A 26745-nucleotide genomic window follows, 5' to 3' on the forward strand; every position below is an offset into this window, starting at 1 on the left:
TGGAACAACTCCATAGGTAAGCGGGACTGATTTGTTGTAAATGTTTTAAAATATGAAAAATAATTCACTTTGACTAAAGACAGAACTCAACAGAAGTATCAACTAGCAATTAACTGACAGATGAAATCAGCAAATGAAAGAGCTGATTATTATTTTGTATTAACGAATCAAATATTTTTCTAGTGATGAGCAGAATAAATATTCTGGTAATGTGATGTTTTTGAAGAGAGAAAAGTAAGTAAATCCCTGTGTAGGACATGGAAAAAGAGAAAACAAAGCAATAAAAGAGAAACTGTATTGCTAAAGTAGTTGTTTAAAGCTCTGCTAAATAAAACTCTGTGTGAAAGGCTTTGAATGCTCAGGCTTTAAAAGCTAAAGAACCAGTCTTTAAGGTGCAAAACTTATTTCTGGGCTAAACAGACAAATGGGAATGCAAGCATCGTAAAGTCACCCCAGGACATTGCCCTAGAATTCTTTGACCAGATACTGCTTTGAATCTCTTCCTTATAGCTAATTTAAACCTACCTACTTTAAGTTTAAAGCCAATACCCCTTTCCTTGTAAAAAGTACCTCTCCAGATTTTTTGTAAACCCCTTTAGAGGGGGAAAGATAACACACATTTGTCAGAAAAGCTTAATGGCATGTTCTATTTTCGTAGTATTTCAGAGTTGCATTTGTGGCCAGACAATGAAATATAGCCCTCAGGAAACGGCTTTTTCTCCTCTATTTTGGAAAGGTCGTATGCACCTCCTGGGGACAGTGGCAGTGGGATCAGAGATGAGGGGAGCGAGCAGGACTGCTCCACCAGCGAAGGACAGGGGCAGCCTTTCTCTTCATTTCTGGTGACGCTCTAAGAGAAAAAGAAGTAGGAGGGTTCCACCTGCCGGCCAGGCGATCAAACCACTTGCTTCTGAAAAAGGGAAGGTTTCCATCTGCGATTCTGTGCATTTGTCTGTGCGAGGCAGAGGGAGACCAGCAGCACAGGTCTGACTGTTTCACTGCCCGTGCCCATCGGCAAGCAGAGCTGCATGCGAAGGGGATTTCATTACTGTAATGTTTTCTCTTGCAATGATTTTCTCTTGAGGTTAAACAGATTAGTATCAGAGGTTCCCACATCTCCTAATTAGCTACAAGCCTAAAAGTAATCAGCTCAGGTCTATTTACATGCAAACCCCACTGTCCTGTCTATTCTACTGGGGGTTGCTGAAATAAATAATATAGCTCTTAAGAAGTCATCTTCCTTGTGACTAATAGAGGCTGAGAGCTGCAGGTCATGGTGTTCATTACCTAATAGGAGGATTTTTTCTGGTGAGTCAGAGCTAACCTGATGCCCTAGAATGGAGAAATGAGACAGTGTTTATTAGTCAAGTGTCACAAACCCTGGAAACTTGTCACTTTTAGAAGCTGAAATTTGAAACACAGGTAATAAATTACTGCTTTTCTGTCACCTTTCAAGCACTATCCAAAGTACCAATACAGCAGGTTGAATTTTCTGCAGATCTCACCTGACTTGATTCATGACCTTGTCAATTGACACATTTTGGAAATCCAAGGAGCAACATTTTGCATCCTTATGATTTTTATTTCAAGTTGTCTTTAGACAGCCTGGGGCAGGTGCTGTTTTGAGTTCCTTCGAGCCCTGCTGCAACAGTGGCAAAACTACCTGCAGGAATTTGCCACCATGCTGGGCTTCTGGAAGAAAGAGGAGCTGAGGACTTACCTATCAAAAACTCAATATATGTTCATTATGTGAACATCATATATGTAACATGTAATATTGCAGTTAGTAACATTATTTCCACTGATTTTGCACCCATTTTTTGTCTCCTGTGGGATATTTAATAGGATGTAGGGTAGAATACATCTGAAAACTCTGTACAGCCTGCTAGAAAGCAATTGATTTCCTTTTTCTCTCTAAAATGTACATTCTTACAGTACATCCTGCAGCAGAGAAAACCAGTAACACCAATTATTGAGCATGTTTTGAAAAAAATCTAGTGCATGTTGGGAATATATAAAGCAGAGACAGACAGTAAAAGAAAAAAAGAAAAACTTCACTAATGTCGGCAGTTGAGTCTTCTGCTTCTATAATTCCATAACAGTACCAGAATAAAAAAACAACAGAAATGTGTGGAATTCAAATCTCCTGAAGTCAAGGATGTTTGCAGTTAGAGTGTGTAAACAGTATCTAATTTTGTGGGGGAACTGATTAGAAGCACCACTCATCCTTGAAAGAGCCAGATAACATATTTAAAAATCAATCTGTAGCTGAATAAATGTACAGTTGAAAAGGCTTAACAAATTCCCAGGATTAAATGGATTCTTTTTGCAGGTTAACCATGATGTAAAGGTAGCATTAGTCTTCTCTCATTACCCTCTTGGGACTCACTTTCTCTCCTGCTATATGTTAATCACATATTTGATGGGAGAGAGAGATACCACCTTGTGGAACTGGCTAAGCATTCCCTCTTGATTTCAAATTTTTATTTTAGAAAAATATTGCCCTTCTATAGTATATAAAGATAGAGACAGATTTCCTCTGTATAGGCTTGTTGAGATGTGACTGACAAGCCTGCTCCTTAGAGTGACCAAATGGCAACTCAGTTTGTGAAGGAAGGACCAGTCCAGAATGGAGATCTGGACCTTGTAGCAGCTGGGGAGTTTGCAAGCTGGCTTCTTACTTTCCTACTTCTGCAGGAACAATTCATCAAATGTGAAAAGTCAGATTCTGCTTTTGTCTATACAGTCACAAAAAAATGTGAACCTCAAGATTATAATGAGTGCAGAATGAAAAACTCCTCATGTGCTTTACTTACTGGTCAGATATGAAGCTTTAAATTAATTTTAAGGTAATCTTGTATTTAAACCAGTAGGACCACACTAATCTGTTTTAGGATGCTGCATGGCCATGTACATATACTGTCTGCATTCCAAAGAGAAGGCATAGGACACCTAACAAGAATCACTGTTTTTGACATGTTGTTGCACTATAAGATCATGTCAGGAGGATGTAACTAATTACATTGGCTGCTGGTCTCCATACTGCTACTTTCTATAACAAAAAATTAATTGTGGTGCAGCTGATAGAGCAGATCCAAACATCCTCTAACATGCTCTTTAACATGGAATAATCATATCCCATTTACTAGTCAGATACATAGAAATAACAATGGCTGCTTAGATGCTGTCATCAAAATTTATTGATTCATTCATCTTGTTTACATTTTGTTAGTAGAAATAAACATGAAGTGATTTTTCTTTTTCAAACGCCTGGAGTTTTGCAATCATCAGGAAAGGCTTAGTCACCACTCCCGTGAGCTGAAAGAAAAGAATAGGAGAAGAACAACAGGGCAAAATCTAAATATAACATTTTGTGTGCTGTGCAGATCTTGTGCTTGGTTTTAGTTTGGATTTTTTGTTATTGTTTTTTTTTTTTTTTTTTTTTTTTTTTTTAGTTAGTTTGTTTTTGGAGCAAGAGTGTGGCAGTGTGTTCAATAAAGCTAAAAAAAAAAAGAAAACCAGCTGTGTTTAGCGGATGAATGCCTGAAGATGCAGCAAAATGAAACATGAGGCAGCAGCAGCTGCCCCTCCCAGGCACTGCTGCTTCGCTAGAGGGAGATAGAGCAGCAGCTTAGAGTTTTGTTTCATCTGTTTTTAGCCCCTGGAAAGTTTTTTTCTGTGAGAAGGCTTCTTGTTAATTTGCCTTCTAAATCCTTCACTTCTCTTTCCCGAGCGCCCATGGCTGATAAAAGAGACCCAGCAGAGTCTCCTGCAGAAATGTTTGAGATGCAAAATATACAAAGTGCAGTGCCACTACATATAGTATATGGATCTTTGTAATATGCTGGCATCAGGCCATATTCTAGGATAATTTCTCCCTTATTCCTGCTAGGGAATGGATGACTGGGCATTTGTACTGTGCTTGTGAAAGGAGAAAGTTTCTCTTCAGGCCAGGCAGGGAGCTGGCATCTGCAGTTTGCCTTTCTTTGTGTTGTTTTGCCAATGCCATCAATCTACATCCCCCTTGAAAAGAGTGAAAGGCAATCTGAGAATAGTGGAGTAGCTACCTTAAATCAAAATAAACCCACAATGACAGATCAAGCTTGCAGCACAGACCCCACTTGTCCCAGCCCCAGGGTGGCAATAACCTCTTTAGACTGCCCTGCCCAAAGTGGCTGGAGCAAAGGAGGGCACATGGATTTGTGGAAGGGGGTGCTGGTTTCTGAATTAAACCCCTGTTCAGGGCATGAACTCATGGAGGTGTCCATGAGATGTCCAGCGCAGATGGCCAAGACAAGGCATAGAATATGCTGGGCAAAGAATATGCTGAATAGGAAGAAACCCACAAGGATCATCAAATCCAACTCCTGGCCTGTGCTGGACACTCCAAAAGTCCCACCATGAGCCAGAGAACATTTTCCAAATCTTGGACTCTATCAGGCTTAGTGCTGTGACCACTTCCCTGGGAAGGCTGTTCCAGTGCCCAACTATGCTCTTCATGAAGAATCTTTTTCTAATATCCAACTTCTCCTGACACAACTTCATGTCATTCCCTTGGGTCTTGTCATTGGTCACCACAGAGGAGAGATCGATGTCTGCCCCTCTCTTCCCCTTGTGAGGAAGCTGTAACTGCAATGAGGTCTCTGCCCAGTCTCCTCATCTCCAGGCTGAACAAGCCAAGTGACCTCAGGGGCTACACATATGGTTTCTCCTCAAGGGTCTTCATTGTCTTTGTGTGCTTTCTTTGGGTGCTCTCTAATGGCTTTATATCTTTCCTGAATTGTGGCACCCAAAACTGCCCACAGGACTCGAGGTGAGGCTGCCCCAGTGTAGGGCAGAGAGGGACAGTCACTTCCCTCAGCCTGCTGCTGAAGCTGTGCCTGATGCACCTGAGGACACAGTTGGCCCCTTTGGGTGTTGAGATGGAAAATCTATTCTACTGTGCATGGACATAGAAGCAACATCCCTCTGGAGAGTTCTGTGGGCAAGTCCAAGCATTTAAAGGGAAGGAGCAATAGTCCTAGGGGTCAGGAGAGGGGGAAATAAGGGAGGAGAAGGGAAAAACGAGAGGGTGCAGAGTTCTCTTTGAGGGAGGAGGGAAATGAGGTGTTAGAACAGACTTAAAAGGAAAGTAAGCAGTCAGGTAGGTTACTGCAACCAGGGGCAGCAAGAGATCTTTTTTTCTTTTTTTTTTTTTTAATTCTTTTTAAATTACGGAACTATCAGTACTTCATTTCATTTCAAAATGGAAAACTGTTCCTTTTTCATTAAAAATGTACGTTCCATAAAATATAGATCAGCAGCAGGCCCCTCTGGTGAACAGTGAGTTACAGTCCTCCCAGTCTGAACTAAATTATTTGTGTTGGTTTTACGATCTGAAATGCAAAGTCCTGTGCTCCAGTGCTTCTTTCCAATGACTTTAAGCAATTTTTTATAATATTTGCAGCTTTTTAATGTCTGAACAAAGCAATACATTCAGGAATTATGAGAGGAAAAAGGGAAAGGAAACCAGAAGAGCACTACTTACAATGGAAAATAATAATAAAAAGTTGCAAAGCACTCCTGTCTATGGGAATATGGAAAAGGAAGCAGGACTGGGTAATGGAACCTCAGCATATAATCTCTTCAAAATTTAAGTACTACATATTGAATCATTTGACTTGAATCTGAACCTACAGTTATAATTAAAAGTCAGCTCTAGAACATGAAGGGCCTTGCTCCTGCAAAAGGCAGAAAATTTTGCCTTCTCAAATCCAGTTTCAGTTCATCACTGTCTTGTGTTGAAACTCAACTAATCATGCATGACATCCATCATTAGTTGCAGCTGTGAAGGAACATCAGAAGAACATGAAGAAATGTATGTCTTATCACCAAAGAACAGAATCAAGCCCAGCCTTAGCTTCATTTTAGATTTGAAATTAAAACACTTTTCCATATATTTGCTCAAAAGCAAAACTAATAAAGCTGTTGGGCTGTCCTGAATTGAAAAAAGAAAGTTGGAGAGGGACTTTTTTCAAGGGTGTGTAGTGATAGGATAAAGGGGAATGGTTATAAACCGAAAGAGGGCAGGTTTAAATTAGATATTAAGAAGAAATTCTTTACTGTGAGGGTGGTGCAACAGTGGAAGAGGTTGCCCAGAGAAGCTGTGGATGCTTCATCCCTGGAAGTGTTCAAGGCCAGGCTGGATGGAGCTCTGAGCAATGTGGTGTAGTGAAAGCTGTCCCTACCCATGGTGGGGAGTTTGAGCTAAATGACCTTCAAGGCCCTTTCCAACCCAAACCATTCTATGATTCTATCACTCCTTAGAAGTTATGCATCATACTTGGCTTATTGAAAGAGTAATTTGTACAGATTGTATTGCCCCAAAACCTCCCTGAACATCTATCAACTTTTTTTTTTTTAAGATGTCTTGAAAACTACCTCATTCTTCTGGGTACTGCATTGCTACATGCTCTATAGGCTCCTTCCACACATATTCATAAATATTGTAGTGCAAATATAAATATATATTATACAGACTTATTCGAATGTAAATGCATTTACTCTGAATGCCTGAGCTGTTTCCTGCTGAACACCCCTCCTTTCACTGAAACTTGTTGAAATGACTTTGCATTTTAAAGCTGCTCACCAGTGCCTGATGCACTGAAGCCAGTGTGGGTGACTGTTGATTTCAGGGAGAGGTAGTTTTGCTCTTCAAAGTAAATTTTGCTGACAGATCCTTGAAGATATTAAGGACAGCAAAACTTCTTTGAGGCTCTTCACACTGGTACCTAAGAACAAACCTGTTTAAAAATTTTGTTGTAAATTGTAAATGTCAAATAATTATTATGTGGCCTCCAACACAGTTAAACCTTTTTTTTCCAAAATTTGAACCATTGACTCTGTGATCATTAGAGTTTATAAACATAATACCCTTATACCAAACAATAAACTTTCAATAGGCAAAATTTCTAGTCTGCCAACAAGACTAATTATGGTTTAAATTTTGTCCCATTCACAGAGACATATAAATTCTCCCTTTCAATATAGCACCTTTTACATGGTACTCCTAATTGTTGCTGTGCAGACTTCTGTTGCTCTCTCTTTGCAATGACTCTCATTTATACATTTAATCTCTTTTTCAAGGTTTTAACACTTGGCTGTGTATACATTCACAGTCTTGAAAAATTCCACCTCTAAGTCTCAGAGCCTTTTTTCCCATCAATGTTTCACAAAAGTTTTTATGGTTGTCCTTAATTTGAAGGAGTGTAGAAGAAGCAACTTATGGAATCCAGATATTTACCCATATTCCTGAAATCCACAGCAGGCACCTTGGTGTTTTCAGTTGGGAGGTGTTCCAGGAGAAGACACAGAGACAGAAATTCCAAGTGGTTGCTCCTTGCCAGCACGTTGCAATTTACTAGGACAGAACAGGTTTGGTACTTCTGAAGATGGGGAAGGGAAATTTTTACCATTTTTCCTACCTTCCCAACTGTGCAAAAAAGAGTTGCTGCACACCAGCAGCATGTGCTGTAATGAGACACAGGACAAAGAGTTTGCAAAGGGCAGTCTATGAATTCTCTTCCTGTGATGGCTGGGATGATAAGTAATTGATTCATCACTGCGACAGATAACTCTCCTTACTCTCCTTAAGCATTTATAAGTGGTAGCAAGCCCAGTAAGAGCAGCCACAGGCCTTTTGCTAGCTCTGCCTTACCCTGCCAGCCTTGTCCTGCCAGGCTTGTCACCGCCTGGCTGCTGCCAGAGTGTGCTGTGTGGGACAGAGCCTGGCACCAGGAGTCCTTGTGTCTGACGTGGGGTTTGAGTGTGGAATAACAGCTAAGGACTAAAAAGTTGGGACACAGGCTGTATGTGCAGGGTGCATGGCTATGGACAGCTCCATGACAGTTACTGGCTGTTGGAGAGGAGCAGTCTTGAGGGCTGAGAAGAAATTGCTGTATGTCAAAATATGTAAATATAACAAAGAAGAGAAGCAGCGGCAAAGCATGGAAACACCCAGGCTTATCAGCCAGGTGCCATCTCTGCCATAGCCTGGAAAAATAACACACTATGGAGTCACTCTGTGTTTTGTCTGGAGTGGAGGCCTAACCATTCAGAAATAGAAGTGTTTTGCAAGAGACCCAGATCCTGAATTTGGGGAGAAGAGTAGGAGCACCATCTGCTCTTCCTGTACGTCACTGAACTTGGCTGGAACCACATGCTACAGAGCAAGTGGGTGGAGAGGTTTGAGGCTCTGCCCAAATTTTATATATCTGTATATATAATTATATATATATAAAGGATTAACATAAAATAATTACAGATCTAGAGGTAGGTTCAAGACTTTGTTACTTGCCACCTCTGCTTAAGCACTTACATGAGACTAAGTGGTAGGTGCATAACAATCTATTAAAACAAAATTCCTTGTTTCTAATACCCATACAAATTTTCCTGTCCGGATTTTAGTGGTAGAAAATTGAGACTTCAGATATGAGCAAATTTGAAAAAAAGTGAAATTAATGACTGAAAAGCAGTTGAGTAAAGAAAAAATGAAGCAGAGAACAGCTGTGATCAAAAGATTTAAACAGATTTCTAGACAGAAAACTGAGTCCAGTATACGCAACTATTCCATATCTATTAACTTGTATGCTTAAGTATATGTATGTATGCTTCAAATCCCTTCACATTATTAACACTTGCTAGAATGGATGTGAGTATTCTGTGGAAAAATTAAATGTAGGTTGGGAATCTGGGGTATGTAAAAAAGATCCAGGCTAAATAGTCTGAAATCCAGATGTTGAAGGGTCAGGTCCCAGCACATGCCTTCCACAGTGTTGGCTCAAGACTTCACACCTTTCATTGTTTGCTTTTTAGGAAGGAAATCAAGCTGGAATGTTATGGGGAGAGGAATCTAGTGATCTACTTAATACCAGAACAAAATAGCTGTATCCTTTTGTTCAGAGCCTGCTCAGGCAAAATCCTTAGGGAGAGCTATACTCAGCTGTGTTTATACATTTATACCCTCAGTTTATTGGGGCTCAGTTTTAAGATGGTTGTCTGAAGAGATGGAGCCAGGTCCCAGAATTTAGCCACACTCTACACTCATCTTCTGCGCGTTCTTTATTTGCCTCCTCATTTTTGTGAATAATTTTACCAAACTTAAGGCCTGTCCCAATGCCAGCACTTACACAGCACTGACATCCTCCAGCAATTGAACCATACCCCTCTGGGTGAAGTTAAGCATCAGGTCTGTTGGGATAAGAAAGATAAGAATAAATTGCCCCTGCTGTGAAACCTGGAAGAGGCATCTGTAGTAGCAGATACCCTGACAGTGAAGATGTTTAGAAAATCAAAGATGCACGACCCAAGATGCACAGCAGCATCTCTAGGAAATAAGTGTGTGCTGAAGTCAATGGGAGCAGCAGGAGAGCAGCATCTCTAGGAAAAAGGGAAAAAAAATCTTCCATATGTTTTGAATTGGAGGCCAGTACATAAAATAATGGAATGTGAATCTTCCTAATGCTTAAAGAATACAAAAAGAGGGGTGCTTACTAATTATCTTTTAAATTGGCTAATATGTCACCTGATGAGTATGCGCCTCTACTGGGCCATCTGGGAGTTTAGTAGCTGCATGAGGCATTAGGTTACATTACAAAACACGCAGGAATTCATTATCTGGGGCAATTCTCTTTCAGCCATCAAGCTATTCTCCCTACTTGAAGCCAATGAGTTTACTTTCCCATGAAACCTACTCTGTATTCACTCCCTAAAATAAGTACTAATTAGCTAAAGATAACAGTCAAATAAACCACTTTAATTGGGAAACAGAAATTGGCAGTTAAACATAAAAGTGTGTATGTAAATATGCTGATTATCTTCAGAGTTTGATAAAACATCTGTTTTCTCTGTAGAGTGCAGGTATTTCTTCCCAAACCATGAGAACACTACTATTATCTCAATGTCTTAATTATATAAATTAAAAAGAAGTCCCAAACAATAAACCTGACACCATTTTTTTATATCTAAGAGACACTGGACTGCATTTTGCCTTAATACATTCCTTTAAGTACTGGTAGTTAAAAAATGAAAAACACTGTATCCTTTCATTCCTTTTTCATGTTGAGAATGAGAAGTAAAGATTTTCAAAGAGCAAATTAAAAAGGGTGAGAAACATTGACGTGAGTTTATTGAAAGTCTTCATACTTAGTTTCTTGCTTTGAACTTTATATTGTACCTTTTGCATTTCAAATACTGATGCATTAGTTCAGAGATTTGAGATCACATTAAGTTGCAAATTATTCAAACAAACAAGGTAAATAATTTTGTGTCAAATTCTTCAGGACAATATATGTGTCCTTCTGCAATGTCCCAGCTTTGGGATAATTCTCTATTAGAAAAACACTGTATCAGAACATTTTCAGCCACCTTCACTCTCCAATCTTACAAGGTCATTCACTGGAAAGCAGCAAGGTCATAGAGCAATTATCCTCTCTAAACATCTAGGTTTTATTAGCTTTAGTGTGGTTATTACTGGAATGCTCATCTGCATTCTGTGACAGAATTAACATATTACTGTAGATGACATCTACTTGGACTGATCTGACTGTCATGGAGGCTGATTTTTGAGGTTCTTGAGCGTGCATTAAATTTTAATTTTCCCAGAATTGTCACAGCTAAACAGGTTTGCAGGACTGAAGCCATTCACAAAGCTAGTGGTCCTGAATTTTTGCAAAAGCTACATGGGATCAGCACAGAACCTCTAGGTTTCCTGATAGGAAAAAAAAAGCTTATTGAATTGTTCAAAATATGAATTTTATTTAATTGGTTGTTTTGAACGGGGCAATCCAAAGCAAATAGTGAGGCAAATGATGCAAAGTCATCACTGAAGTGTTATCCTAAAACAATGCCAGAAATTTGTTTGGAAAAGTACCATGGGATATGGCCCTGGAGAGAAGAGAGATCCAGGAGAGCTGATTGCTTTTCAAGAATCACTTCCTCAATTTCCAAGCGTGTTCCATCCCAACACAGAAGAAGTCAAGTAATGATGGCAAGAGGTCCGCTAGATGAACCAGGAGATCTTGATGGAACTTGGACATAAACCCAAAATGTACACAAAGTAGAAACAGGGACAAAAAAAATCCAGGAGAGATGCAGAACCACTGTCTAAAGGATGGGGGCTTTTCCTGGTTTTATCAGCTCTGAGCTGGCCATGAGCTGAAGAGGTAGAATGTTCTAAGTGACCTTGGGTTGAGGTTTGGAAAGCCAAAGCCCGTCTGAGGCTGAACACAGCTGTGAAAGACCACAGAAAGGGCTCCTACAGGCATAGCTTGTATCAGGTTACAGTCAGAGATTTTTATTTTTGCATATTACTAATACAAGGAAATGGTCAGTTATCATTAATGAAAAAGAAACACTTGACCTTCTTTTTCTCTCCCTTTATTTCTTCTCTTTAGCTTCTTTCTTCTTGTGCTTAACAGCTAAGGCACATGTCTGATTTGGGGGAACATAGATTTATACCAGCTTTCTCCTGGGCAAGGAAGGCAGCAGATTTTAACCCAGTCTTCCTCCATTCTGGAGTGTCACCTGCCAGCAGAGGACATTGTATGGCAGAGCCAGGGGGAAAAGGGCCTTTCCATCAATTCTGTGTGCAAATGTGAGCAGGTGGAAAGGCATATTGAACACTTAAAATTGATTGCATGGTTCTTAAAGACCTCTGCATGTAGGTCAGTATAAACTTGAACCTTAGGTCAGAGGGCCAAATATGTGTGCTCTAATTTGTAATTAAAAATCTATAGATTGACAGCAAAGTTTCTTCTTCCCTAGCTGTGTGCTTACCTCAATCCTGTGGTGTCCTTATTGAATTTGTATATGAGCTTTTATTTCAAAGTTCCTTTAACCCATCTTTATTTGCCTTATTTTGAAAAATAGCAATCCCCCTGCTAGTTTAAACACAGGGCAAGTATGGCAGCAAGAAGACAGCATAGAAACAACAGCTGGTGCGGGAAATTATGCTCTTGTTAATAATAACCGTAACAGTAAAAGACACTGTGCCTGCACCAGCTTTCACAGAAGGTGCAGTCCTTTGTCTACTTATTCACAATTGTCCCCTAGAAAAATATCCATTGGAAACTGCAAAGCACTGGATATGAAATGCCTTGAGACATTTGTGCTAGAATACCAGTTTTCTAAGAGGTTAAAAATACTTGGAAAACCTCATGCCCTGCAGTGTATGTCCTGTGTTAAGGAGCCACTGCTGGAATGAATGCAGCTGTATTTTCGGTTGGGTAAACAGTGTTCCATACACTTGCACCATTATCTGGGGTCTGCACTCCTGTTCCCAATTATGGGCCTTTATTTTTCTCATTCCAGTGGTGAGGGAAATGTCTTCCCAACGTCAATATCACAACAAGAGTTGACTGAAAAGTTCCAAAATATAGGATTTAAAAAAAAAAAGAAAAAAATGAATAGATTAAAAATGAATATTGTGTTTTTGAGTCAGCTGGAGAACTGATGAAAACTATAGTGAGATAATGCTTTAGCAATTTGGACATCAATGACAAAGCAAGATAAAACAGGTATAAATTTTTCACAGCCATTAACAGACTTACTGATCCTTTTTGGTTTCTGGACAAGGTTTGAAGAAACACTTGATTGCAGCAGCAGGGGTCCTGCAGTCTGTAGCCTTAATCAAGAGAGAGGCCAACAATATGCTATTGCTAGAACTAATGTGAGTGAAAAATTCTTACTGGCAGAATTAATCAGACTACCAACAGATTTATCAACTCCATCTGCTACCTATTCCTATTTCAAATCATAGCACCTCTGCACCAAGACATTTCCACCTTTCTGCAGGCAAAGACAAATGCAACAAGGAGATACTCTGTAATGATGGAGGGCTTGATGAGAATGAAAATGCTCTGAGCATCCTTGCCCAAAGGTCAGCTCATACATCTGAAAGTTCTCCCAGAGATAAAAGCCAAGCAGCAGAGAGACTCTGAAATCTAATTGCTATTGCTAACAAAAGCTCTTCATGCAGCTGTGCCAAAATACATCATCAGCACAATGTGGCAGCCACGCAGTGAAAGAGTGCGTATAATTTTCATCATTTTTGGCAAATGGAAAAAATTCTTATTGAAGACGAGGACTTTAAGTCCTGCCAAACATCAGCCTGCTGATGTTTGAACCTTCCTCCCCTGTGGGCATCCACAGACTTTGGAGCATGTTGGAAGAGCACAGAGAGGAGCAGCCCTTCTGCCAAGGCTGACCAGCTGGGCAGCAGTGACCGCCCCCCTTTCTTGAATGGAAAACATCATTAGGAGCTGTCTTTAATAGATCTCAGCTTTTACTTGTGCCCAGGCCCCCTTAGCATCAGGCTTCGTGTAAGGACATAGCACAGGGCCTATTAGTGATCTCCTCAAGGCCAAGGGCACAGCATGAGCATTCACACCTGCTTTTTAGAGCAGCCAGAGAAGATCACGAAGTACAGAGCTGGCAGGGTAGACCTGTGTGCACCCAGCTGGCAATAAGACAGTTTGATTTCCTTCTTTGTGTAGTGGGGTGTTTACGTGTGTTGAAAATTTGCTTTCTCCCCTGCCTGCCAGTTAAATGCATTTTCCTTCATGTCTGAATTGATTTTTGGTCCCAGAAAGGTGAAGGGGTCTATTAAGCAGAAGTATGCTGGCTGCAGGGCAGTGTGTTCTGGGGAACTGCAGGCACAGCATGGCAACTCATTTCTTTGCTACTCTGTTGTTTTGTCATGAAAGGAAAGCCTAATTGAAGATAGTCAGTCTTTAATGAATAAAGCTCTCTGTAATTTCCAGCTGTGGCCATGTAATCAGCATTCATCTGCATGAAAAGGACTTTCTGTGCCCATATTTCATTTTGATGTGCATCTGTGCCTGTGTTTTGCCCTTCTGATTGGGTTGACACTTTTCATCTTTATTAGCTTTGCCTTTCACTTCTGTCTTCCTATTTGTGTTAGAAACAAAATCCCAGAAACCCCCAATAGATTATATTATCTAATAGTTTATTAGAGTGTTTCTCTGAACTTGATCATTCAAATTAATTAAATTGTTTGGTTTTGCTTACTGTTTTCCAAATAATTTTTGAAGTAGTACTTCAGAATTTTTCTATCATGTTATTTTTGGTCATTCTCTTGCTCCACAGCACCACTGTGCCACTGCAACACACTTTTTAATTAGTTTCACCACAGTCATCAGCTTTGTGATTATCTCTGCATCTTGAACACCTGGTCTGACTTTAGAAATGACTTGCCATCTGGTCAAATACTGGGTAATTATAACAATTTAATGGCAGGATAAAATAGTGTTGGTTAAGAGACTTGATTGTTCCCTCCATTTCTTCCTCTCATGCAGTTTGGTTGCATTACTTCAAATTAAATTAAAATCCCATCATCAAGTTATCGCTCTTGGGTGGGTTTTTATCCCTCATTCACAATACTCATAAACATCTCCTGGAGTTAGTTTAGTTTTAGACTCTCCAGACATTATGTCTCTAAGAACAGTGCAAATTACTGATTTAGATTCACTGATATGATACTTATTCTAGAACTTGCATTGCATATCAATAAATGAAGCAATAAATGGGTCTTGTCTGGAAACTTGATGCTTAGACAACTGCAGCGGAGCCATTTGTCAGGAACACACAAATGTAATCTCACTAATACTATACAAATGGTGGGTCTTTTTACTGTAAGAGTAGTTTAATACTACTGTATGCTACTCTTGGCAGCTGATATGCATCACCAGATTATAAATAAGCTGATTGTTGTGAAAAAGTCAGTGGATCAGATAACGAACTTGGTGCAGACTTGTCATTTTATGATTGGCTCATTTTATGACACTTGGGTGAATCAGGGTTTATTTTCCCATTAGATGTTGGCTGAGAAGGTTATTTGGGAAGCAACTAATCTAGTGTTTTTAGTATACTAATAGAAGATGCTTTGGAAAAGTAAATATATGTGATTCATATTACTTTCACATTATGCGAAGGAAAAAACACTAGGTTTTTTTACATTTCATTCCTTTCAGCATTTTTAGTTTGCTGAAGTATATTATTATAATTATTCAGATTTCATTATGATAATGATGCTAACAAAAGCAATAATGAAGTATGTATCCACTGAGAAATGAATGAGAAGAAGAACACTTTTGAAACTTTTTTCAGGTACTTCTGGCAAGAAAAAAAGCCTATTTAATTTTCTAGGGATTCTTTCTTGTATGAGTAACAAAGAGTATTGGATTGATTTTTCAACCAGGTCCCTGGGAAATTAAATACTTTTGTCATGTAATACTTCCTCCTAGAACACACTAAGTTTAGTCTGTAACAGCACCACATCTATGAAACAAAGAAAACATCATTGAAGGCGGAGAATGGAAGGGAACATGGAATTAAATCTTGAAAGCCAATGATAATCAACAATATTGTCCATGTAGCAAATAAAAATCCTCTTATTATATCCAACACATGTAGGATGTGACACGGCAGCCTGAAAGTTCATCCTTATCCACTGGAGAGGAGACTACCCTGCCCCCATCTCCCTTTAGGCTACTCACTCTGCTCTTCAGCCTCACAGCACAAAGACTTCTGATCCCAGGCACATTTGCTCCAGGTCCTTCTCTTTGTCAAAGAATATATTTTTATTCAAATTCTTAAAACCTAATAGCAGTTAGGCCAAGGAACCTACCAGATAGGAGACCTGGTGCATGCACAAGCTGGTGAGAGAGCATCAGTCTCTCAACGAGTCTAATGTGCATTCATTTCCCTGCTCACCTGTGGGTGACAAACTAGCATTCTCCAGAGCTTTAGGGATTCTATTTGTGAAAATAAAAGCCCTTGAAAGCATGAAAGAACCAACTGGTAACAAAACCAAGAAACCCAAAAAAGCAAAAAAACCCCAAAAAAAGACCAAGTATGTACACCATGAATACAACCTTGACTTTTCATGAGAGGAAAGTTATTTTTGTGATAAATTCAATCAAAATCCAAATAATTCTTTAATCAGAAAATTCAGAGAAACAGGGGTTTTTGCTTAGGTATTTTCATCAGGACCTCACCACTACTACAGGTTCTCCTAGGTAAATTTAGGTCTTATGTCTGCAGTCAGTTCCCCTTGGGTAAGGTCTTGCACGGTCCTGCACTGGTGTCTGATTGCAGAACTGGGGTCGTGGCAATGTAGCTACACTGTAGTGCTGGGCTCCTCATGTTACAATCCTGAATGACAAATGTCTAAATCTTCCCCTGATAATTGACTTACATTATCTGGGTAGTTTGAGGAACAAAACCTCAAGGTTGAAGCAAACTAATTGTTGTTGGCTTGCATGAAACATGTAGCATCAAGATTATTTTTTTACTTCATAAGTAAAACACTCTCTGCTGTAAAATAATAAAAGATGGGAATTGGTTTGTCTCAATTGTGTGTGCGACATTTTAGATAGGGCATGAGGCAGCAGAGAGTTCTTCCTACTGTCATTGCATGTTTTCAGGTGGCATGAGGGATGTGCTGCAGAAAGGAGCAATACTCCCAACACACACATTTATCTTGCTCCACAGTCTTCCAGGTCTAAATGAAAATACTTCTTTCTCCTCACTTGCATCCCCAGCTGATGTGGTTGTGCTGGCTAAAAGGCAGCACATCTGAGAAGACAGCCAGCTCTGGATTAAAATTCACTGAACCCAGAGCAGGTCCTTAGTGTGGTGCCCTGTCCTTGTTCTTGCTGAAGGGTGAGAGAGGGTGAGGGCAGAGAGCAGGGAGAAGGGAAGGGGCTCCCTTTGGTTGCTGAGCTGGCTGGAACTGGCTGAAGGAGCTCCTGGGCATGGATTGTGCCCTGGTTGGTCTCAGCACACCCAGGCACCAGGGAGCATTCAGAAGTCACTTGTTTCTCCATCTTGGCTAAGAATGCCTCATCCCTGTGGCTATGCAGGGACCTTTTCTGAAGTTTCATGTAGGTGCCTCTTTCAAGTAAATTGTTTCCCTGCTCACATCAGCTCATCAGGACGCCCTTGGTATACAAAGGGAATTAAAATTGAGGCTTCTAGAAATAAAAGCTAAAGTCCCACTTAGTGCAACAGGGGCCAGATGTCACTTGGGAATAGAATAAAAATACTAAAGAGAGAGTGATGTGTCTCAAAATTAAATAAATTTAGGGTATGAACCAGGTGAACAGAGGTGGTCTTAATGCTAAAGAAAGTAACTGCTGTGATGAAACTTAGAGAAATACAGGGAACAACTTGTATTCATAACCCCATTGAAACTCCAGTCCCATCAATTTGTGTATGTAAGTAAACTTATTTCCCATGTCTTAATTTTATTTTACAAAAACTATATCATACTGTTCCAAACTCACAAATATGAAGCCACTAATCTAACTTCAGCTAAAAAAAAAAGTGATACAGATTGTGACTTCCTTAGTGCTGATCAAAGTGTTTCTCTTGAAACATCAGGCGCTCCTAGCAGAGGACAGTTGGTTGAGCTACAGATACATCAACCAAAAGAACTAAGGAAATTTGCAAAACTGAAGGCAGTCCAAACTAGTAAAATAAGCCAGATTTAAAACATCAGCTTGTAATTTCAACTTTGTGCCTTGACATTATTAGAGGTGGTTTGGCTGATCTTGACTGAAGATAATAGGAGACAGAGAAAACATAAACCCCAGACTTTATTCTGTATTTCCTTCCCCATAGGTGTTGCAACAAATGTCAACAGAAACAGCTCACATTGTACTCTTTTAATTTTTTGTAATGAAAGGATGATGGAAAAGAGAGAAATAAAAGTGTGGGGGAGGGAGCTGAGCTGTGTGGCTTAGGCTCTGGATGTGATACTGAGGTAGCAGCAGCCAAAAGGTAAAATGGCCATTCTGTCCTTGGCTGCAGCAAGTCAATCCCCACGGGAACTCGCACATGAAGTACTGAAGAGGGAGGGCATCATGTTCATGCAATCCTGCGCATAAGTTACTTCTCTTAAGGTGTCATCAATTTAGAGAGTGGATCAAATTAATTTTATTCTCTCTCCTTTCATCCTCTCCTAATATACATTTTTTCTCATGCTGCCAATATGATGGCAGGTTGGCGCAGGCTGCAAACCAACCAAGACCTCAAGGCGAGAGGATAAGCCAAGTGAACTCAAAGAATAAATTAATTACTTCAAAGACAGTAGAAGACTCAAAGCTCCAGGTGAAGTCTAACCACTCCTGGAAGAAAGACAGAGGGACAGTGTCAGTGTCCTTTATTCCACATGTCTCCAGAAAACAAAGAAATAATCAATCAAAGAAATAAAACCTTCCAACTATCATTCTTACAGACTAGTGTTGTATATAGCCTTAGCCAAGCTCCAGGGAAATGCTGTTAATCTTGATGTTCTCCTGGTGCAGACTCAATAACTATACAAGTGAATACAAAGGAAGACTTTCTTGGAAATCAAATGTTATCCTCAAACAAAGAGCCTTTTATTCTTCTTCTTTTTTTGTGCAGGTACATGACTGTTGTTAGCACAGATTCTATTAGTGATCCATCTAGCCTGATATTATTTCTCAGGAAATGGTGAATACTCCCAATAAATGGACAAGAAATCCTTGCTAGCATTTTGCCATAAACTATTAATTTCCCCTCACTAGTATTAGTCCTATGCCTCAAAATGGGAGGATTTATAGTTTTCTATTGAAATTTCTAACTGATAGCAGTGCCATTATATAATATTGTTTCATAGTTTCCTGATATTTTAGTGAAAATTTAATCATTCAGAAAATGCTGCATTTTTTGGTGAAATGATGACATTATCTGACTGTCCTGCTGTCTGTGTCTGTAGGAAATTCTTCAATCTGAACAGCTTCTCAAGGACCAGGATTAACCAGATTGACTGAGACTCCTTGTAGTGGAAAACAACAAGTTTTCCTTTCCTGTAGCTTGTTTTGTGAAATTCATGTATGAGTAAAGAGCAGACCAAGCTGGACTGTACCTTGTACTCCAAGCCACTGACTTTTCTTCTTGCTAAATCAATGCATTGTCCCCAAATTTTGCCATTTTTTGACCAGGTGAAGAGCATGTCAGAAGCATCTGAGAAAATGGAGTCTGAATGAGGGTCTGAGTGTGTGAGTATCAGTACTCTTTAGGGACACCTAAGCCCAATTGCTAAAAAATGTGGTTTATTGCCTTGAACCAATAATTGGTGTAATAGCATGACTACTAAAGTGATGCAGGTGAAGGCTCAGAGGCCACACCAGCCATGTACCTTAGCTGGAATCATTGCAAGCGTCCCTTTTCTGCCTGTGTGAGTGCCAGTACCTGCCCACGGCCCACGCTGTGTCTGAGAGAGGTGTGCCTTGCCCTGCGGCTCACAGCCCTGGCCAGACACGGTCTGTTGTCACTGTCAGAAGCCACCAGGCACTGCTGGCTGCACTGCTGAGTGACAGACCCTTGCTGTTGCAGTCCCACCTACAGCTGGCCAGAGCCCCACTGACCCTGCAAGCGTGTTTGCACAGAACAATGCTGTCTTTGTTGGGTACTAAGAGCATTTGAACAGCTGCACTTCCATAGGAATATAGCCCACAAATAAAGCTTTGCCTGTATTTAGGCCCAAACAGAATCCCTCCTTCACACCCAATTTCAAGGGCTAAAGGCTGAACATAGTATTTACATTTCATATGCAGGCAAGATGTCTGGAACCCTTATAAAAACATCATTATTTTTATATTCTGTAGATGCAGAACTACATGCTCATTATGCCAAAGTGATGCCAAATCAGAGACTAACACCTACACCTGCTTATGAAGCAATAATATTTTTTTGCTAGAAAATATTTGTGTTATATATGGTATTTCCATCATGTCTACAATAGTACCAGTGATCAATTATAAATCTTGCAAAGCTTACTTGCCTCACTTGTCAAGTGGTTTATTATGAAAAAGTCCCTAAAGACTGTCAAGTGACATAAGTTATTCCACATTAAATAGAAAATTGATCTAGTGGCTAAAGAAGCTAATGTTGAGATGTTTTCTGCACCAGGAATCTTGACTTGCCAGCTAGCTACAGTTTGAAAAGAAATCTAGTGCACTTTATAATGTAACTAAAGTAATCTCTAGTAAAATATTGAGAAGAGGTAGTTTTCCCAAGCAAACAGAAGCTGAAGTAGTTTCTGGATGGACAACACCATGCAGGGTGCTTTGCTGAAGCAGCAGAGAGCAGCGCTGTGGGGCAGCCTGTGAGCTTTCCCTGCACCTCAGCAGAGGGGTGTATATGAGGCAGCAGAGCTGAGGAAGCAGCCAAGCCTGCAGAGAATCTGCGTGTCCTGAATGAGCACCTGGAGCCCAGGTTTGGCCCAGATACTGCACCTCCCAGAGACTGGCTGCCCTAGGAATTTGTAAAAGAGCTCAGAAGAGATGTTGTCTGATTCCTAACTGCACAAAAACGTTTCTCGTATAGCAATCATCTCAGCCTTCTGCTACATTTTGGATAATCTTGTTCTCCTGGATGAACTGGGATATTTGAACAAACAATTGATGAACATGTGTGAAGGCTTCACTGCCTTGGGTGGCTTAGCATTAATCAGGTGGAGCCAAAGCAGCAAAGGGTAGTCAGATTGTAGACTGACTTGATCCTGACCGCATCACAGCTGGTCTGGTACGTGCTGCATTTTGGCTTCAGTCTTTCACCTAGTAAATGCAAATAGGCTTTATTGTTGTCAGTATATTGACAGTAGAAGGTATTAAAGTCTTTGCAGAGAGCAGAACAGACTCAATAACAACAATTCTGTCATTGGTCATACAGGACATTTAACACCTCCTCTATCACAGTGTAGCAACTGAAAGAAACTTGTGAAATTTTTCATGATCAGTTGGAAACCCAGAAAACTCCAACCTTTGCCAAAAATCCAAGTCACCCATGCATATTCAGGAGTCCAGCAGTTAGTCATTCAACTCTAAAGGATATGACAAAAATGGGTGGGATATTACAGGCAAAGCTTCTCAGATTTTATTGATTTATTACTATACACAGATGCATGGACTGTAATAGGAATTCAAGAGGAGTAAGGTATGTTCCCATTGTTTTCTTCCTTTACAAAAGAACGCTTGTACATCCACATTTGATTGGACAGCGTGACTTATCAGGGTGCGCAGGTCTCCTTCAAGCAGTGGCAGGGGTGTCACAGGGAGGCTCTTGGCACAATGTACAAACATGGACTGTGTCTGGTCTTACTGCACATTTCCTGTCCCTTCCTTTGTGCCTCACACCTGTCAGCTGTGACCCCACACAGCAATCCCGTTTCAGCCAAAGATCTTCTGAGTGTTGGTTTGGAATAAAGGCAGCCCAAGACCTCAGTTCTTGTGGATCACCTCTTAGGATGGCCCTGAACATGTTAGTGATATCCCTCATTTGCTGTTGCCCTGGAAGAAGTCTTACTTTCCTGGTTTGTCATCTGAGTAAGGAGCTGGCCATCAGCAGCTTCCAGATGAGTGTTTAAAACCTCCCTGAACAGCAGTGCTTCTTCCTCATTCAGGCAGGAGCACCAATGTTCCCTATAGCTACCATCCAGAGAGCACAGTGTATGTACAGAAACACAGAGTGGAAAATGTGCTAGACAGTTAACAAAGTACCATATAATACTTATGGGGCTTATTCTTAGTTCTTCAAAGCAAAACCCAGAGAAGCCACCAAATCCATCCAACATGGCCTTTGAAAGAGTTATGCCCCTTTCAACAATGAGAAAAATGCAAAACCTCTGAAGCAATGTGAAGTGAACAGGGACAGTCAAACATCTTCACTGAGACCCTCCTTTTCTGGAGGGGGCAACAGAACAAGGTCCAGCAGGCAAATATAGAAACTCAGGAAATCCCAGACAGCTCACAAATCACCACTGATGTGTTGGTATGAAGTATCTCCTCTGCAGTGAATTCTACATTTGTAAAGAAGATACAGAAACAGCAAGAAGGGAAAATGAAGAGGGAAATATAATTTAGTAGTATTTCACTCCCACTTAGGAGGCTTGCAGATTACTACACTGAGCTTGTGAAAAACAGGGTGAGGAATCAAGGAGCGTGAGAGTTGGACTTCAGTGTCACGTGGAGTTGCTTATTTATTTCTCTCCATATCTCTCTGCCTCCTAAGATATTACATAAACAGGTTAAAGGCTTAGATTTTGAAAAAAAAGGATCCACATGATGCAAATATGGCACCTTTTTCATTTGAGTGTCATTTTTGCTGAGGAGATTGCCAAAGGCTGTAGATGGCCTGGGCAGGTTTTCGCAAAAGAAAAGAATATTCACACTAGGAGATGGGAGGCCACACTATATCCAAACCCTGCAAACCAGATGCTGTGAAAAAGCAAGTGGGAAGTTTTTTCCCTCCTTTTCCATGTTAAGAGGCCCATTGCAGATTATTTGATAATAGCTGTTTTGATATGATAAATTCTTTCTGCCTGAAAAAATTACACTTCTCCAAAGTGTGTAAAGCTGGGCATTGTCATGGTAAGTTACTCTTCCAAGTAATTGCTCTCTTTATAAGAGGTCATTCTATGTGTTTTTAATAGATTAACTTGAAACTATATAAAAAAAGCAACTGTGTAAATTTTAAATAAAGCAACTTCTGTAGTTTATAAAGTTTTATTACTTTCTTTGATATGCAGATTTGTATTAGCTGAGCATGAAATAAAAGACCATGGTGGCTGTACATGAGAGATAAGTAGGAGTATTCACATATTCATGCTTCAGCTCTCTTTTTGGGATAGGTTTTGTATTTACATTAATATGGATGCTGTCTGAGGGGTGAGATTGTCACCTGTGTTTTAGGCACAGCAAGAGAAGCATGTTAAAGGATTACTTTACTTCTGCTAATTTCATTCTCAGCTTTGCTTTTTAGGCAAACAGCCTAGCAAGCACCTCTTTTCAAAGCAGATAGTTTTAAGACAGAAAATGTGAAGCTTTGCAGGACATTGTTCTACTTACAACAGTTTTATCTTTTGATTTTAGAAATACCTATACTTGTTACCTCCTCAGCTCAGTCAATTTCTTGAAAGCATTTCACACAGAGGGCATGGTGATATTTTAGGTAATATACATAAAATAAACATACATATATATGTTAATAGGACCTGAGCATAAAATATCCTTTGGTCCTTGCAACTACCCCAAATTAATTTGTCTTTTGTGTACCTAATCAGAATACACGATGGCAGCAGTGTATTTTTTACACCCGCTTGGTTTAAGAGTAACTAAACATGCAATACTCAGGGCAATGAAGAGTGAAAGTCCTAATTTTAACTTCATTTAACTAGTACTTCAGGCCCAAGCAATCCATTTCTCAACCTATGCAATTAACTTTGCTCTCATACATTAGCAGAACAGAGTAGCATAGAAAAGCATAAGTAAAAAAAAATCTATTTTTCCTTGAATTTTAAACAAAGACACCTCAAGTCTGCTGCTTCAAATTTCATTGATTATAATTACTGAGAAGACCTTAAAATTGAAGGTGCTGATTCTGAAATGTTCTTACATCCAAGAGTTATGCTATGCAAATGTCTTCTTCCTCTCCCATTTTTTTTCCTCAAGAAAAATCCCAGAAAATGAAAAACTTAAGTGAAGCATTTGAAAATTTTACTGACCCAATATAGGAACTTATTCTAATAACCACATTAGCATTCTCCCAAATGGCATTGGATGTAAGCAGGAACTGTGAACTTTATGCATTCCATTCAGCTGTTCTCTCTTTTTCTTCCATTAAACTGCATTTACAGAGGGATCAAGAAATACCACAGAAAAACCCTTTAATGAAATTCCAACATAATACCCTCTTGAAAGCAGGCATGGTCCTAATTTTTAGAAATGCTCCAGAAATCTGCCTTATAGCCAGGACATATTTTTGTAACCTATATTTTGAAGGAACCCAAACTAAATTCACTTACTGCTCTAAACACAAACTCTTATTTAATGTCCTGGAGAAGAGAGACAGCCTATAAAAAAGAGGATCTAAATGACAACTGAAGCAACTCAAATTGATCTTGCTCTTGGGCTTACAGCTCTCTATAGCAGAAGCAGGCAAGGCTTCAGCCTTCCCTAACCTCCCTCCCCATGTCTACCTAATGACCTCCCATGATAAAACACTGATTGGGCCATGAGATCTTCATTTGGTCACGCAGTTCTGTGACAACTGCACTGACACTGTATGACAATTTCACTTCACATTTGCATGGAGGTTGTCAGAGACCTAAAAGCAACCCTTATGGGAAAGTCTTATTCCAGCAAAACTTCTGTTGTAAGTGCTTATTTCTCCTCAGGACTATAATTTCTTAGCTATTATTTCTTTTATGCTTCATCATAGCTTTAAAGTAAACAAAAAGATATTTTAAACAACATAAAACCCCCCAAAATCAATCCAGCAAATACACACAACCACTCTGCATCTTTTACAACCAAAAAATGAGCAAGCTGAGCTGCAGGTTTGCTGCCGTTTCTTAGCTACAACTGATCATGGAAATACAATAGTAACCTGTAAATACTGAGGCAGACTTATACACCATGAAAGTGCAGCTCTTTTTTAATGAAATCATCTGACACCATGACTGAACCCCAGTGAATCCAAATGTGCTTTCCAAACTGTTTGGGAATAGGGACTAAGAAATTTGGCTACTCACACAAAAAGCCTTTGTGGCAGGAAAGATGTGAAGCAACGTGAGGCAGACTTGCTATGTGGAGAAGGAAAGTTCATTAAAGGTTGAGGGCTGATAGACGAGACAGGAAAGAGGATGTGTAAATACTAGAGAGATAAGGATATTCCTCTAAAGAATGAGATTTTGGGAGAGGAGAAAGATGGAGCATCAGATATCTTTTAAAAATACCATTTCGAGACCTTTAAAAAAAACCCTGCCTAAGTATTTTTTGTCATTAAGCTCTGAGGAGCAGATCAGATGTCTCATATCTGAACACTTATTCCAGATAGCAGAAACAATAAAATTTAATGAAAATGTCTTATTAAAAGTATTTCACATGGCAAACTATAAAATTGGAATGTATTGTATTTCTCTTATGTATAGCATACTTAGATTAGGCTATTTAACAGCAGCTTCTTGCGAGATAAGCATATTTCAGGAGCCTGAAGTTTTTTTTTGTAATTACTTGCATGCACAGTGGTTCCTCTCTAATGAAAATAGGAAGTACAATGAGCGTTAATGAATACATTAGTACCAGTATGGGAATAAAAAGCCAATTTACTTTTGTTGGAATGAACACCTAATAGGTTAAAATAATTACTGTGTTATTTTTCCAGTGTTGTATGTGCTTCTTGAAGTATTCCCCCTGCTCTGGCTTCACCATTTATGTGGAGTGCTGACAGTATCCTTCCATCTCATGTCTGTGCACAAATCTTCCTTGCCCAGGCTGACTTGTTACTGTTATCCTGAAGCTTTAGCTGACAGCTCACTACTATTCAACATCTGAATATTCTGAAAGACCAATATTCTGCCAGTTCCAGAAATGGAACAGCATCAGCTCAAATACCTGATGTTTCATGTGCTGCTACACTAAAGCCATGGCAGCAGAAATGTCTATCTGTGTGTGGCTATGAACAGCCAGTGGCTCATTAGGTTGATTAAGCAAATGATCACCTCATTTCTTGTGGGGAAGTTGCATTTGGCCAAATCCTTGTCTTGGACAAAGCTTTGTTCCCTGAGGAAAAGGTCACATAACCTTTGTGTGCCTTTTGCCATGTTCCCTTCTCACTGATTCTGGATAACTCAGTGAGTCAAGTTCAGTGTATTTGGCCCACATGCATCTCAAAACACCAAAACCAGAACCATATCAAATCACATAGCAAAGTATGTGCTAGAAATGCCCAAGACTAGGAAAGCAGTGAGGCTTGCATTTTGTAATTCAAGTTCAGTACCAGACATACTGAGTTGAAGCAACACAATATTATGAAATTTATCACAAATTTGTATGCATATGAAAAGGCAATAGCTTTTTGTCATGTTGCTGTGAGAGAGTATGATAGAATTATTTGAAACAAATACTTGAGGTCCCAGTAAAGAAGCTGTGTTGTGACCATAATAATTTATGTCACCATAGATTGTTAAATATTATATTTATAAATGTTATAAAGGGGCAAATTTACTGCATATTCCCTCACTGTAACTCATAGGAATAATGACTCTCCTCATTACAATAATACATAATACCATTTCCTTTGTGCTTCACATATTAGTCAGGAAACATAGGATGGATCTGTTCACTGCCAGAATTTGCTGTGTTCACTTGGCAGAGAGTGACACAATTGTATATTGTTACTCTGGTGCAAATGCAAAGAAGGTGTTCTATGGCAGAAGGCAGGGAGGAGGGAGGGCAGGCAGGGAGCAGGAGAGGGTAACCCCTTTGGAGACCCAGAAGTTCCACCAGACTCCTTGCTGGTTTTCTCCTGAAAGTTGACGTTCACAGCAGAGCACTGAATTTTGCTGTAGTGCTGGGTCCCCAGGTCCTGCTGCAACTGGAGGCAGCAGAGGAGCATTGCTTGCTTTCAAACATAAATATGTTTCAGGTGTCATTCCAGCAGAAGAAAAGAGTAATAGCTGATAAGAAAGCCATTCCAATCCTTTTCAAGGCACAAGTGTGCAAGATTACTGCATCCTGCAACAGCTTCAAGCAGCCATGGGGGAGCAAACAAAGCTTGGAACTTGCCAAGACTGGTCAGTTGTTTTTAGCTAAACTTTGACATGACTGGGGCCTATAGATGGGTTTTCAGTGAATTACTGCTAATGGCATTTATTAC

This window comes from Camarhynchus parvulus, chromosome 1, assembly GCF_901933205.1.
Source record: "Camarhynchus parvulus chromosome 1, STF_HiC, whole genome shotgun sequence".
Lineage (NCBI taxonomy): Eukaryota > Metazoa > Chordata > Aves > Passeriformes > Thraupidae > Camarhynchus > Camarhynchus parvulus.